General features: G+C 40.9%; 1 pseudogene; it reads left to right on the top strand.

Moving 5' to 3' along the window:
- Positions 1 to 379: 379 nt before the first annotated feature.
- Positions 380 to 12,256, top strand: part of LOC135541199 (fidgetin-like) — a 35,144-nt pseudogene continuing 23,267 nt past the window's right edge.

The raw sequence follows: 12,256 nt of genomic DNA, 5'->3' as shown, positions 1-12,256 counted from the left end.
TGTGTCACACAGCAATCACACATTCACACGATAGGCTACATTCCCAGATTGTTCTCGAAATATGGGACAATGGTTATTGATTTCTTATTTTCAATTGTTCTTTTTTATCAGCACGCTATTATAAATGATACATAGATTAAAAGTATCTGCTTAGACAGATCCAATCTCATAGCCTACAATAGTCTACTGCAGCTTTTACTTGAACGCAATCACGAGCTTCTGCTTATTTCCCAATACAATGCCTCCTCGATGTCTATTGTTATAACAAGATAATAACCTTGCATAATTACCCCTTTACGCGGGACTTTGAATTTCTGGTCTTTGCAGCTAGACGCATGCGCAATGCAAGGCATACTGGTCAGTCTTCGAAGCAGCTGTTTTAGGGTTTGAAATTCCAACATGGCAGTGGCTGTGGTCAGTGTTGCCTGCGCTAACTTGGAATGGTTTTAAATCGCAGGCAGCCTCGCTTAACCCACCGCACACTCATTCATCAGCAAGCTCTACCGTGGATCGATGTTGCTCTAACCCCAGAGGTCGACCTGTCGCACATACAGGTAAGCCTTTCCAGAACTAGTTTCGAGATGTCCGCAATTAAAGTAGCCGATATTAGGCGAGTCTTGCCTTAGCAAGGAACCCAAGAGCTTTATCCGTAAAGACACCACCACCCTCCGAGACGCAATGGATCATACGGGATTTAAGCATTCACAGTTAAAAACAAGTTTTAGTGGTTTTGCAAATCATTTATCAACGAGTTTGTTCGTTTTAGAATTGTGAAGTAGCGCATTTGCGTTTTGGATTAGTGGCACTTAAAACCGCATGGGTATGTTGTGTTCTTATTTAGGCGATCCAAGGGCTATTGCTCGGTTCGAATGACAGTGCATGGGGGGGGATATTTGAATTGTTTCAAAGTAGCCAACTTTTATACATGCACACGGTGATTACAACAAGTATCCATCCATATGCATTTTATCGTTCGCATGAGCGGATGCAATATCACAGTCCTTATGACACGCTATCTGTTGTTAAAGCACGAGAGTAGCCTATGCTAGAGCTTGTGTATTTTTATTAGGCGAGAGCGAATTCACCACATGTAACTTTCTCGATAACATAATAACAGTAATCAATGCGCAAATGATCTGGTGTGAACCAAGTGGGTGCACCATCATATGATCCCCCCCCTCTCTACAGCGCTATCCAACAGCGTTTTGCAACCAGGGTCCACTTTCCCTGTAATAGTATGCATGTAGGTTAGATGAGTATTGAGTAGCCCTGACTAGAAGGACTCACGTTAAACTGAAATGTGAGAGTGGAGAGTATTGCTTCTTATGTAAAACAACCTTTGGAATTCCTCCTCATCCAAATTCCAATTCCAATGCTCTCCCCTCTTCTTCCCCGTTATTCGCAGCGAGACATGATCAGTAGCAGCAGCGTCTATGGTAGGTTCTTTTTCCCCCCAATCTTTCATTTGATTAACTGTTGTTGTTATTTATTAAATTGTGGTTGTTTTGACCGTGCTTATTTTCAAGCATGCGTTTTGTGTCAGTTTCTTTAAAACAATGTCAGGAAATATTATTGATGTACGATGAGATATGTTGCATGCGTGTACATTGTTTTGTGAGAGTTTAGCAATGTAGGCCTACATGTTGATTTTTCCACGCTATTAGGTTTATCATCCAAGTTAAAACGATTAAAATATCAAAATGATTTTGCATCATACTCCATCTTGGCCGAATTGTTGCCACTCTCGGAAAACAAATGATTACTGTAGTATACCTAATGGAATATGCCTCGCATCAGATGGTCGCCGTGAAGCAAACCGACCCTTGACGTCTGTCTGTCTGTGCTGGTTTTGAATGCACATCACTATGACGCCGATATGTTTTCTGAATTGCTGCACCCAGAACCCCTTTCACACGCTGTGCTTTGGCAATAGTAGGCTAACAGGAATGTCTCCCAGGTCCACTTGTTTTGTAGGCTATATTCAGAATATATTAGTCTGCTTAAATTATGACTAATATACCGGTACACGTGTTATACTAATCTTCAAACGTTGTTATTATGGATATGCTACTAGTAAATGAGTATAATCAAATGATTAGGAGAATAGACTGTAAGGTTAGCTTTTGTTAGTCTCACGTGTGGCAAACAATCTGTAATGTAATCACAATATATCAGTCATTTATCAGTAATTTGCTTTAATAGAATGTTTCTTGTACCAGAAACCTACCCTACAAATAAGAATTATAGATAGTAATTTATTATTAACCTCATCATAAATGACAAACCGAAGTTTTAAGCAGCTATTAATAACACATTAAGAGGTCATCTGTCACCATTAGGCCTTTATCAACATGGAACACTGAAATATTTAGCCTAGTTAGGCTATTAGACACATAATTCAAATTGATAAAAGACTATTGAGATATTTTGCATCAAAACCAAAATATCCCGAATGAGCATGACAATAATTCCACTTTGTCCTGAATATGTGATTGTAGAAGATTTGGGCCTTATCCCATTTCTGGACTGGCTTTGTGACGTTGATCCGTACAAACTGTAATGTGAGGTGTGCGATTCAAAAGGAACAAGAATGAACTTTTTTTAAGTCACCAAAAAAGAGTGTTTGTTCTTTCGATAATGTAGTGGAACAGTCATCACAAGGTAGGCCAGACAGAATGTTATGCACCAAGTCTAATTTGTATTTCTCTGTGTGTTCCTGAGAAATAACAAATAAGGACTTAGCCTGCTTTCTTCAACATCAACATTTTGTTAATTTGTCATGTTAATTTGTCACTGTTTTCACTTGTTGTTTTATACCTTAGTATAGAGATGAATGTTAATATTAGCCTCTCTGTCTCTCTCTCTCTCTGAAACGCACCACAGCTCGTGGTCACATATGTCGATTGATTATCCTTTTCCACCCCCTTACTTTACTAATTCATTCATTTCATGTAAATCCACTGTATATTTGCTGAATGATAGAATAGATTAGTTTTCATTAGATTAGCCCACATAATGCAGCTTGTTATAGTGTGGGCTAATACAGCCAAGAACTTCTCTGGAATGAAGATGAAGACGGTTTCAGATGGAGATATTTCCGCTGCATTGTAAAAATGTCCCCCTTGCTATAGTGCTGTTGTTTGATTCATTCTCAAATGTATTTTGCTTGATTTATACAGTACATCTGTATTCTGTTTTCGATTCTATTACGCACATCATGGAACCTGTTTGCAAATCCAAATATCTCCGTTTGGGCCCCTACAGATGAGTGGTCTCTTGTCGCATAAGTCAAGGCAAAAGCCCGTGTGAACATTAAACACGATTTATTCATTAAAAAAAAAGAATCAGGACAACTATCTGTACTGATATTTACTGAATTTAATTTGGTTATTTCCTAAATAAGGAAGTTGACGTTCTACGTCATTTAGTGTAGTGATGGATAGCTGGTGTGCACCGAGTAGTCTCTTAGTGGTGTTTCTACCCGGTGGTTCTCCTGATAAATTGACAGAGAGAGGGAAGTTGTGGAGGCTACAGGCACAGAGAATGACTTATACCCTGTGTCATTTATACTGGCTACTGGCTGTTGCTGATGTAATGAGAGTTGTGTGTGTGGGACGGGGGAGGGGGGGGTATGTGTGGGTGTGTTGGATGTATGTGTGTGGGTGTGTTGGATGTATGTGTGTGCGTGTGTGGGTGTGTTGGATGTATGTGTGTGCGTGTGTGGGTGTGTTGGATGTATGTGTGTGCGTGTGTGGGTGTGTTGGATGTATGTGTGTGCGTGTGTGGGTGTGTTGGATGTATGTGTGTGCGTGTGTGGGTGTGTTGGATGTATGTGTGTGCGTGTGTGGGTGTGTTGGATGTATGTGTGTGCGTGTGTGGGTGTGTTGGATGTATGTGTGTGCGTGTGTGGGTGTGTTGGATGTATGTGTGTGCGTGTGTGGGTGTGTTGGATGTATGTGTGTGTGTGTGTGGGTGTGTTGGATGTATGTGTGTGCGTGTGTGGGTGTGTTGGATGTATGTGTGTGCGTGTGTGCATTCACTCTCACATAGTATTATCATGTTGTACTAAAGATCTAAACACTAAAGATCACTATCCACTACACATCCCTACTATATTAGAAACTGAAACTGACAGCACCAATGATTCCCCTCATTATGTACATATTGTCTCATTTTATGTCTTTGTCAGAAGCGCCGTAATAGTTGCTCAAAGAGATAATGAAGGGGAAAGTAGAGATATTAGAGAGGGTTCAAGAAAACGGTCTTCACAAACAGAGACACTAATATATAACAGTCTCCTCGCGATTACTTTGTTTATCTAGCTAGTGATTTTCCCTCTGACTCAGAGTGAATACAGAGAGCGGTTTGGCGTTAAGGCTAGCTGGACTATTCCCTGTGGGACTAAAGACAGGAATTAGCCTGACAGTTTCTATCCGTCTGTAATGTTTACCATTAAAGAAGCCCTCTCTCTTATTAACGTTCCAAAATGACTCCCTTACATATACTGAACCCTGGGGAATTACTGCTCAGGAAGATGTATGTAGATGGATTCCTTGTAATGTTAAAGAAAGAGACACTTGTCAGACGCTCTCTCTCTCTCTCTCTCTCTCTCTCTCTCTCTCTCTCTCTCTCTCGCGCGCAAATATCAGTGGACTTCTCTCGTCTGCAGCTCCTGACAAAGGCCGGCTTCAAATGAGATCTAGGCAGGGTTGTCATCTTTTAGCAAATATGTTAAGTGTTGTCTTTTGTGCTCTCCCCATTTCAGCGAGCGAGGAATGACCCCAAGGGAGCCTGGCTCATGCAAATCCCTCCCCCCCCCCCCCCTCACTCTCTCTCCAAAAACTAGTCCCTGGACTTGTGGCAGCTGGCTATGTTGTCTTTGTGCGTGTCTCTCTGTGTGTGCTGACAACCCTCTCAGTGATCTAAGTTAGAGAGGCACACAGCGCTGGAAACGGGAGGCAGCTGTCTGTTGCTATACTGTCTGTGAGACGAAGAAGCATTCGTTCTGCTGCTGCAAAGATGAACGGCCGCCAATCCGTAAATCCTTGACATCCAGCCTGCCCCTCCTCGCTCTCCTCCTGCACCCCCTCCTCGTCTTCCTCCTCCTTCATTTCTTTGGATCCATCTGTCAGCTCTGGCTGTCTGTTTAGATGTTTTTGTGTGTTTGGTGTTCCTCTGACTGACAGTGTATGGGCAAAGGCATTCTTTTGGAAAGTATGATAGTCCCAGAGACAAATGCCTAAATCCTTCCTCTAGCCATTTGAACGGTGATCTGTTTGTTCTTCCCCTCTGTCATCATACTGTTATCATTCTGAGTGCTGACAGCCCTGTGTCTTGTGGGGGTTTAAGAGAGAAAGAGGCCTCCTGATGTACAGTATCTGGTTTAGTACAGTAATACTTGTTACTGTATCTGGTCTAGGAGCATATATACAGTACATTGCCCTCAGAAAGTATTCACACCCCTTTACTTTTTCTACATTTTGTTGTGTTACAGCCTGAATTTAAAATGAATTCAATTTAGATTTGTTGTCACTGGCCCACACACAATACCCCGTTATGTCAAAGTGGAATTATGTTTTCTGACATTTTTACAAATTAATAAAAAAATGGAAAGCTATAATGCCTTGAGTCAATAAGTATTCAATCCCTTTTCTATGGCAAGTCTAAATAAGTAAATAAGGAGTAAAAATAAGGAGTAAAAATGTGCTTAAGAAGTCACATAATAAAACAAGCACACATTTGAAACACACCTTGGATGGTGTATCAATATACCTCATCACTACAAAGGTACAGGTGTCCTTCCTAACTCAGTTGCCGGAGAGGAAGGAAACTGCTCAGGAATTTCTACTCAACAACACTAACCTAACTGAGGATGGATCAAAAACATTGTATTTACTCAACAACACTAACCTAACTGAGGATGGATCAAAAACATTGTATTTACTCAACAACACTAACCTAACTGAGGATGGATCAAAAACATTGTATTTACTCAACAACACTAACCTAACTGAGGATGGATCAAAAACATTGTATTTACTCAACAACACTAACCTAACTGAGGATGGATCAAAAACATTGTATTTACTCAACAACACTAACCTAACTGAGGATGAATCAAAAACATTGTATTTACTCAACAACACTAACCTAACTGAGGATGAATCAAAAACATTGTATTTACTCAACAACACTAACCTAACTGAGGATGAATCAAAAACATTGTATTTACTCAACAACACTAACCTAACTGAGGATGAATCAAAAACATTGTATTTACTCAACAACACTAACCTAACTGAGGATGGATCAAAAACATTGTATTTACTCAACAACACTAACCTAACTGAGGATGGATCAAAAACATTGTATTTACTCAACAACACTAACCTAACTGAGGATGGATCAAAAACATTGTATTTACTCAACAACACTAACCTAACTGAGGATGGATCAAAAACATTGTATTTACTCAACAACACTAACCTAACTGAGGATGGATCAAAAACATTGTATTTACTCAACAACACTAACCTAACTGAGGATGGATCAAAAACATTGTATTTACTCAACAACACTAACCTAACTGAGGATGGATCAAAAACATTGTATTTACTCAACAACACTAACCTAACTGACAGAGGGAAAAGAAGGAAGCATGTACAGAATAATAATATTCCAAAACATGTATCCTGTTTGCAATAAGGCACTAAAGTAATGCTGCATAAAATGTGGCAAAGCAATTCATTTTGTGTGTTAATACAACACATTACTGAGTACCACTCTCCATATTTTCAAGCATAGTGGTGGCTGTATCATGTTATGGGTATTCTTGTAATCGTTAAGGACTGGGGAGTTTTTCAGGATAAAACATAAATAGAATTGAGCTAAGCACAGGCAAAATCCTAGATGAAAACCTGATTCAGTCTGCTTTCCACCAGACATTGAGAGAAGAATTCACCTTTCAGAAGGACAATAACCTAAAACACAAGGCCAAATCTACACTGGAGTTGCTTACCAAGATAACAATGGATGTTCCTGAGTGTCCAAGTTACAGTTTTGACTTAAATCTACTTGAAAATGTATTGCAAGAGCTACAAATTATTGTCTAGCAATGACCAACAACCAATTTGACAGAGCTTAATTAATTTTTAAAAGAATAATGGGCAAATGTTGCACAATCCAGGTGTGCAAAGCTCTTAGAGACGAAACCAGAAAGAGTCACAGCTGTAATCTTTGCAGGTGCTTCTACAAATTGTAGACTCAGGGGTGTGAATACTTATGTAAATCAGAAATGAATGTATTTAATTTTCAATACATTTGCAAACACTGTCTAAAAACATGTTTTCACTTTGTCATTATGGGGTATTGTGTACAAATGAAAAATAAATAAATGTAATCCATTTTGAATTCAAGCTGTTACACAGCGGAATGTGGAACAGTGTAAGTCAAGAGGTTTGAATACTTTCTGAAGGCACAGTACTTTAGGTATCACCATATACCCAGTAATAAGGGGAGGGATATCTTTTTTGTATGTGTGAATGTTTTCATTATGGTGACGATAATCTGCACTTTGTATTCATTAGCCTATTTAGTATTTTGAGTATGCTATTTTAAGTGGGCCCCATTATTGTAAAATCTATTGTTATAATTTTTCTTTTAATGTAAAATACTTTCCCCATCATTCAACATTACAAGTGGGTTTTAGGGAGTTTTTTTTCTGACGTTGTTGTAATTGGTGCAGAAAGACACGTGTGAGAGCTCAGGTGTGTCTTGAGATGTGTGGGCAAGTAAAGTAATTAGTAGGCAAGTAAAGGGATCGGTATGGGGCCTGGAAGGAGAAGCAGTGTCAGACAACAGTCCACTAGTGACCATCCACCGTTTAAAACACTTTACCCATCATGCAATTATACTCATCTGTGAACACTGAGACAGTCAGCACACATCTCAGGAACATCGCACTGTTTCTTCATCCCGAGTTCGGCTAAGTTCACCTTGGTGTGAATACAGGAATTAAAAGAATATCTTCCCTGTGTTTGGCAAGTCCTCAAAGTGTTTGAAGTTCCCCTGTTCTTTATGCCATGTGCCATTTTCATAGGTTTAATCAAATCGAAGCTATGGATTTCTCCCCTCCTTTTTTCACTGCCCATCCAGAATTTTAATCAGTCATTTCTCACCCCGCGTGGCTTCTCTCCTGCTCAATCTCTCCATACTACCCGTGGCTAAGATTCTCCTAGATATTAACACATTCTACCGAGATGATGGGGAAGTGAAATATGCTAAAGACTTATTAAAGCTAACGTCCCACTACCGGATATTCGGCTTCGTTAGATCCACTATAGACCACGGCTTATCCTGTACATTGTATTTTCAAATGAGACCTTCGATGGTTCTAATTAAGTTATTGATATGGACATCTGAGTTTAAACGGTGCGTTGATATGCGAATTTCCTGATGAGAGAACCAGTTATTAAACGATGACTGCTTTTTTCAGGGCTGCTGGGGGGAGTGAAAAAGACAGCAGCAGAGAGAGAGAGAGAGAGAGAGAGAGAATTGAGTCATCTCTCATCTGCCTGTGATCTGATCCTATATCTTACTCTGTGCGTCTCGGCTGGTGTACAGCTTGATTAGGCAGACGATCATTGGAGAATCGCGCAATCTCTCTCTCTTTCTCTCTCTCTCTTTCTCTTGTCAGCCGCGGTCAAGTAAGTCCCTGCCTGGCATATTCATTCACCCAGCCCCTCTCTCCGCAGAGCTGTGTGTGTGTGTGTGTGTCTGACAGCTTGGCAGGCTGCCAGGGGGTGGCACAAAGGACCTTGAGTGGCTGGGCTGGGTGTGTTATGTGTGTGTGTGTACGGCACGGCCAGCACGGCAGCCTGTGGCCTGTCTCCGGGAGGGAGGGGAGAGAAACAGACAGCGAGGACGGAGGAGAGTGGTGTTTTGTAAAGTGCCGCGTCCAGCAGAAGCGTGTGCATAATCAGGTTGATCTGCGGGGGACCTGTTGGGAAGGGTGTGTGTCTGTGTGTGGCAATGTGTACGCAAGCATGTTTTTGTCTTGTGTGTGCTTGCTAATTTGTGTGTTAGAGTCTCTATCAGTTTTTGTGTGTTTGTGTCGGGTGCGGGTTTGGCTGTGTTTGAGAATGTAGACTCTGCTAAGGATGGTACTGTATGCACTGGGTAATGAGATGCAGCTCTGAGCTCCTCAACCTGGTTTCATACATTATCCATATAGGCAGATACACGCGTGGTATTGACTTTAGACTGGGTGCGCATCAGTCGTGGGAGTTGTTTTGGGTCAAAGAGGAAGATTTGTTTTTCAAACCCAACCGATGCAATTTCTTCCATTATTTTCAGAAGGTTTTGTTTGACATGTAGAAACTATATCCTCTTATACTTGTAACTCACCACTCGCTTGTTTTAGTCTTATTAGATAGAAAACATGCAAAAATCAGTGTGTGTGTGTGTGTGTGTGTGTGTTCTTGTATGTGTTTCTGTTCTTAGAGTGTGTATGGCAAAAGAACCTCATCACGTTTAGACAGAGTGTTGAATTGAGAGACTTGGCCAACTTCCACCCTCCACCCGGTCCACACATTAATCCTGTTCTCCACCCTCCACCCGGTCCACACATTAATCCTGTTCTCCACACTCCTCCAGGCCAATGAGAACCCTGGGGGGTCTCAATGACATGATTACTAATGTGTGCTTTGGAATAAAGACTGCCGTTGTGTCCTGCAAAGCTCATAAACCACTGTATGATTTGTCCATTGTTGTCAAATCACTTTGCTTTCGCCAAGAACTAGGCATTTCACTGAGGGCTTAATGCTTTTGAAACCGTCAGCGACGTATTCGAGTTCCTCTTTTGTTACTTTGGCCGGGAAACTGCCAAGAGCGCTGCGCTGAATATTGTTGTCAGGATAGAAAAGGGGGGTTTTGCCAGAAGAGTCCATTGAGCAGACTGAATGGACCATTCATATTTAAGAAGAATTACCGATGCGCCATATTGTTGGCGCAACAAGGCTAAACGCTCTCCAACAAGGGAGAGATTGTGCGTATTTTGACGAGTTGTGAAAGTGTAGAAAGGATGGGTCCTTAAAGAAGTTTAAAAAAGGACTGCGGTGGGCCGTATGAATGGAATTAAATCATTGTTGCAATATTATGAAAAGTGGTGTGAGTATTTTGAAAGTGGTAGTAGATAGGGCTGGTAATTGGCAGGGACCTCACGGTACAATATTATCACCATACTTAGGTTTCGATACAATATGTATTTGCAATTCTCACGATTCTATATGTATTGCGATTCGAAGATGGAGAACAAGCTATGAAGGGAAAATACTGGAGTTTTAGTGCAGGTACAGCCAACTAGGGCAAAAATAATATTGTAGTTTTGTCAAAACGGTACGATGCGAAATATCTTCAAAAATAATATCCCGATATGTAACTGTATCGATTCCCCCCCCCCCCCCCCCATCACTAACTGGTAGCTGTAGATTTATCTCAGGGTCGAACACATTTGTAATTTTAGAGACGGCTATAGGTGATAGTTTTATGGTTGTACTTCAAAGCACCATTTTAAATACACAATGTATTGTTAAGAAAGCAAAAGGTTCACTTACTGTTCTCCAGAATGGGTTTTATTGAAGCTCGTGATACTGCAACATTTCAACTGACCCATATTTGTCCTGTGCCAGTGCCAGTTATCCCTCTCTTCCCATGAATTTTGCAATGTAACCCAGTTATTTGCTACAGACAACTTTCCCCAGCATTCTCCACTAATAATTCTAATAGCAGAATATTCTTAACAACATACACAACCTTTAGAATGTACTACCCAGCCCAACACATTTTGATTCCAAGAACGTTGTAGGAAAACCAAAGGAGAACCTTTCGGGAATGTTACGGGAATGCTCTGTGCTAGCTGGGTACAGTACCACACCCTTTAATTTGTTCTGTAAGCACTAGAATCTCTGCTCCCTTGGAAGGCAGTTCAGTCCTGTTTACAGTACGGTATTAGCTCGCTAGGCTATCCCTTAGCATAGTGTCATCTCGTCTAGAGCCTTTATGTCACCCTGGCCATGCATTCACCCGGGTATTAATCACCACTGTGGATCTGCATATTAGAGGATTATCAAATTTATTGTTTGGCTGCCTGGGACTGTAATGGGTGTTTAATTACTCAATAAAAGCGCTTTTATGGATTCCAGTCCTCCCTTGTATCGAGCAAATGGTATTGATCTGGCTCTCCGCTGCAACATGATCGCCTGTGAAGGAGAATTAGAGATGCCCGCCTGCCTGCCAATGGGTCTGCTCGTTCATTAGTAGCACATTACATACTGGGTTGGTTCAGACATAAGATAGGTAAGATCAGGGTCTAGACAAGACAAACAGTTAGCTTCTGTACCTTAAATGTGTAGATTTCCTGATATTACACATTTTCCGGAAGTTAGTCTGATTTCAATAGTATCATTATGAATATGGTTATGTGGTGTTCTGTTAGCACAATTAAGACTCTCTCCTATGACTTGCTATAGTCTAGCTGAGATATAGAGTTAAGCTCTGAGATGTCTACCTGCTAAACAGCTTGTTTCTGTAATCTGTATGCTCATTGTGGTCTCCCAGGCACAATGCTCATAATGCCGTATTTCTCCAGCCCTCCCCCGAACGATTACAGGGGTGTGAAATCATCCTAACACGAGGGAAAATGTATGTGTATTAGGAGATTAGAGTAGTTAAGTGCTATCTTTAAGTAGGACTTTCATTGTGTGTTCGCACATGCGTGGAACGACAGTACCAAATATCTGATTTGGCAATCCCTTGGTTTTTAGGCCACACCTGAATAACGTGATTAAAGACTACATCTAATCCTTAATACTGTAAGTTTATAGGTCACCTAAGGCAAATCAATCGTAGTCTCTCTCATATCTTCAAGCATTTGAAATGAATGTTTCCCCACTTAACAGTGAGACAGAGGAGTCAGTGTGGAGGCATTAGTGAAAAAAGAGAGGGCCGCGTAGCGTGGGGTAGACGGACCTCGACAGACCATAATAGCAGCACTGTCCAATATGGACTACAGTGCCTTCGTAGATAAAGGGATTTTCATGGCGATTCACTTGAATACAGACATGAGTGAAATGTGCTCGGACTGTGGATAATATGAAGTTATTCTCACCTCTCGCAACTATAGTTGAATCCTTTGTACTGTGCCGGTGGTCAGGGAGAGATATTGTACGGTTGTATTTAATAGATATTAGATTTAGAG

The sequence above is a fragment of the Oncorhynchus masou genome, chromosome 6 (genome assembly GCF_036934945.1).
Source record: "Oncorhynchus masou masou isolate Uvic2021 chromosome 6, UVic_Omas_1.1, whole genome shotgun sequence".
Classification (NCBI taxonomy): Eukaryota; Metazoa; Chordata; class Actinopteri; order Salmoniformes; family Salmonidae; genus Oncorhynchus; species Oncorhynchus masou.
This window is presented reverse-complemented; position numbering and strand designations above follow the sequence as displayed.